Genomic DNA, 4,295 nt, shown 5'->3' on the forward strand with positions numbered 1-4,295 from the left:
CTTCCTCGCCCCCTTTCCTGCTCAGCCATGGGTTCTGGCAGGAGAAGCCATTACCTGGGAGACAAAAGTAGAAGCAAGGCTAAAATCCCACTATCTTGTGTGAGGTGTGTATCAATGCCTTGAGCACAGCTGCCGCACCTTGATGACTACAGTGGGTCCGAAAGGAAGCTTGCCCCAGAAGCACTATGCAATGGAATTTGGAGATCCAGCCAACTGTTCCTGCCCCCCCACCCCCACCCCTTGGAGTGGATGCTCCTAGAGGCGCAATTGGTGATGAGAAATGTAGCTTGGGATTTGCTCAAGTAGTACGATAGGCAAACGTATTGCCAAGGTGGAAGGGGGCTCATCGGGGCTTTTTGCCGCCTAAGGCAGGGACCATTTTGCACTGGTTGGATTATTTTCTGACCACTTGCCACTGGACTGTGCTCCACACCTCTGCCTTGAGCTTCTGAAGCAAAATTGAGTGCCTTTATTTAATTTGTATACGCCTCTATACTTTATTCCCGCCCCCCCCAAATATTTACTGATTTTCAAACATTTCAACACAAAAACAAAAAAGCAAAAATAATAAAAAAGAAAGAAAGAAACATATCAATTCTTACATTAACTTGCCATTGTGGACTTCCTCGATTCCCCCCACACTGGGTCCATTTATTAAATCTAAATTAAGCAATTTTCCTTTATCATCTTAAATCATTCTAACACAATTTTTCCATTATTTCACAACCAATTCTGATCTACACAAAGAAAAAAAAAACATTGACTATCAACCTATAATTCATTAATTAATCCAAATCTAAATTTATTTTCCCATCCATCTCTAATTCTTCCTTTAGCCTCACAATTTATACCCCAAAAATTTTCCTTGCATTCAAATATTATTTCTTCTATCATAATAACATTTAACCTTCTTCTATCATAATAACCTTTAACCACATTTATCTAATTCTACCCCCTTCCCCTGGACTCCGGATCTCCCAGATGTATCAACCAGCTCCATAAATCGTTCCAGTTTCAGACCATCTTAATCAGAAAATAACCCATTGTTACTCCTCACCCCACTCCCACTCTTTCGCCACCTATCCACCACTTGCCCTTCTTTCTCCCCTGCTCCCCCCCCCCAATTTTCTAACTGTAGCACAGTACCATCCAGCTATGTTTCCACTTTTCAGCTCTATCTCAATTGCCCCCCCCCCCAGTTAAGCTCAGGCCTCAGCATGGATCCTGCCCTCCCTCTCTCACTGGGAGGACATTATTCCATGCTGGTTCTTCTTTGAGGACTCCTTGAATCGAACATAAGTCATGTTCCCCCTCTCCCACTGGGGGGACAATATTCCATACTTCCTCCTCCTCTTTTTTAAGTTCAGTTATATTGTCCAGGACTGATGAATCTTCCTCTTCTTTAAAGTCATTTACAATGTCCCCGACTGATGCTTGTTTATCTTGCTTCGCTTCATTGTCTACTGAGACCAATCATCGAAAATCAGTTCCAGGCGTTTTTGATAATCCACAAAGTCTAAAGAGCCAGATGATGTTGTGTCTACTAACATCCTGTTTGTCTCAAATTCCATGGGAGCTGCACAGATTACAATGCAGGAAGTGGCACTGTTTGTATTTCCAAACCTCAGAAACAAAGTTTACGTCCAATCTGGTTATCAACTCTCATTTTTAATTCTTGTTCATGTTTTAAAAATCTTATGTCCATTTCTGAAAAGAGCATTATCAAACTTATGTACACAGCCTTATATTTGCTCTCTCTTCAAAGTTAACAGTTCTCAGCCTCAAAGAGGAAAACAAATTCCTTCCTATTGTGATGTCATAATGGCAGCTGGCTGATCCCTCCAGGTACCCGACTCCACTTCCCGGGGGGCTTTCCCCAGTCCAACTTAAATAATTTTGCAGGGATTTTAATGTAGTCAATCCTCCCCTTTATCCTGCCTCAGGGGGAAGGTTTTAAGTCCAATCCTTGGAGGTTATTAAAGTCCTGTCAAACTCTCCGGCTGCAGGCAAGTTAACTGCATCACCATTCTCTCAATGGAGGAGATTGACTTCCTGTTTAAATCTCCCATGGCCAATTCTTTTCAATTGATTTTTTTTTTAAATTCTTTCTGTTACGGTGTCCAATATCTTCAAATCCTTTTTTAAAAAAATCCACCGCTCCTCCGCTGCCAGCACCGAGCTTTGCTCTGTGAGGGTAGCGGTATACTCGAAAATGGCACCCTTGACTCACACCCCGCTCGCTCCAGACCTCTTAAAAAGAGCTTGCCGGGGAGCAGAGGAGTCACTTTGGGGTGCAGCCGAATTCTCACGCCCCCAGAAAGCTCAATCTGGGGTTCTTCTGGGCGGCCGCGTTGCTCTCGCGGCTCCCCCCTCCCTCACAGAGCCAGGAACCTCGGAGCTCGAGGATTCCTCGCCAATCAGCGCTGGTGGTAGACTGGAAGTCACCCCCCTATACTTTATGCCATAGCTTACTCCTGCCCCCTCCAGCCCAGATTCTGCCTGTGGACGCATTCCCCCTAGTTAAGCCAAAGTAGCCAGAAACAAGGACAAAAAAAGGCTAGTCATTCTAAAACCACTGAGCAAGTTTGTGAAAGCAATGTGGACCTCCCACCCCTCTCCTGAAACAGGCACCTTTGACACACTGCGTGCTGCTAACTCCTCCGAGGAATGACTTCCCATCCCCCCAGGACTTTGACAGAAGTTCCAGATAGGATGTCTTTCCTTCTCTCAAAGAAAGAAGATGAGAAGTGGAGAGACGCCATTTGCAGTAAGTAATGAATGTTCCCATTTTTCTGCTTGCTTTTGGCCTAGTCACACAAGACTTGTGAACTGTTAGTGTATTGTGAGTTCCCCATGGTGGCACAATATGGAACTACCTTGGCAAACTTGACTTTCACCCAGTCAATATAACTCAAGGCTATGATTGCAATCCTATGCATATTTGTTTGGGAGTAAGTCAAAGTAAATGGATGATTTACTTTTGAGTGAAGGAACCTGGGATTCATTTGTTTAGAAGGATTCTACAGAAGCATTTTTGCGTCACTGCCTGTTTTGGAAGGCTTGCTTTGGGAAAAATCATGAGGAATTTGCTCAAATAATTTCTGCAAGCAGCTCTTTTGACAAACAAAAGGTGGCACAAGGTGTGTCCAGTCTTTCTCCATACTGGCACATGGAGGAGGACCACAACCCCCAACATGCTCGTGCAAATGCAACTTTGTCATTGCAGCGATGGGCGAAAGATTCCTGAAGTGGGTTCGGCTAGATGACCCTCGTGGGCCCTTCCATCTCTACAAGTCTCTGATTCCAAGTCGATTATGGCTAGATGCAAACAGTAAAAGGCTAATTTTAGGGCCGGTATCTGTGACTTTGCCAGAAGCGGCTGTCATGCTGGCCACATGATCCAGAAACTGTACGCCAGCTCCCTCGGCCAATAAAGTGAGACGAGCACCGCAACCCCAGAGTCGTCCCTGACTGGGTCAGGGGTCCCTTACCTTTTTATCTGTGTCTTTGAGGGGCCGGGAGCAGCAAACCAGAGACTTAGAGAAGTTTCACTAAACTGAAAGGGACGTCACTATATAGATACTGACTGTGGCTATGCACATTTTGGGGTTCAGAAGAATATAGTGTTATCTTGAATGACACATGGAACCACTGCTTTTGTTTTGCTTCTAGCTGATTATGGATAAGCAATGTCTCAGCTGCAGTCAAGAGGAGGGTTGTTGTTTTTTAATTTATTGTCAATAAATACTGTATTTTGTCTTAACTACCTGTGCTGGTCACATGGTTAGTTTCTGCTGAATGTTGGCAAAAAAAGAGGGACTTTGGGGGGGAGGGAATGGAATTGGTGAGAGCCAAAATTAATTGTTTTATATTGATGTCCAAAGCTCATAAATTGGCAATATTCTCCCATACCTAAACCTTATTTTTTCAGCCCAGTTTATAGCTGTTACCTAAACAGCGGCCAACTTTTCATTGTATTAACATGTATTGAAAGACATTTTGATATTATTTTTATAAATAAGACATAAAGACATTTTGATATTATATTTATGTTATTATTTTAAAAATTGTTAAGATCTTAATAATTTGAGCTATTCTTTTATTAAATAGCAGTTCTCTGCTGAATTGTCTTCTCTTTGTTACGTGTACATTTGTCAGTCAACTAAACCTTACCACTGAGCTACACAGCCCTTCTCAAATAAGACTGATGTTTGTAGCTGACACAGAAAGAATTAGCCCAAACACTACTAGCCAACCATTAGGAGAAAACACGATGCAAGGATATTAAACAGCCA

General features: G+C 43.1%; 1 protein-coding gene and 1 long non-coding RNA gene across 2 annotated transcripts in view; both read left to right on the forward strand.

Moving 5' to 3' along the window:
- SWT1 (SWT1 RNA endoribonuclease homolog) overlaps positions 1 to 546 on the forward strand; it is a 29,614-nt gene extending 29,068 nt beyond the window's left edge. Inside the window, exon 20 of the transcript XR_015951228.1 lies at positions 26 to 546. The gene's annotated coding sequence lies outside the window, so the exon portion shown is untranslated. The remainder of the gene's footprint in view (positions 1 to 25) is intronic.
- A 1,164-nt stretch (positions 547 to 1,710) lies between these two features.
- Positions 1,711 to 4,130, forward strand: LOC148684975 (uncharacterized). The gene is made up of 3 exons (XR_015951230.1): positions 1,711 to 1,845; positions 2,628 to 2,767; positions 3,227 to 4,130. It is a non-coding gene; the product is annotated as an uncharacterized LOC148684975 (long non-coding RNA).
- Positions 4,131 to 4,295: the final 165 nt, after the last annotated feature.

Source organism: Zootoca vivipara, chromosome 7, assembly GCF_965207765.1.
Source record: "Zootoca vivipara chromosome 7, rZooViv2.hap1.1, whole genome shotgun sequence".
Lineage (NCBI taxonomy): Eukaryota > Metazoa > Chordata > Lepidosauria > Squamata > Lacertidae > Zootoca > Zootoca vivipara.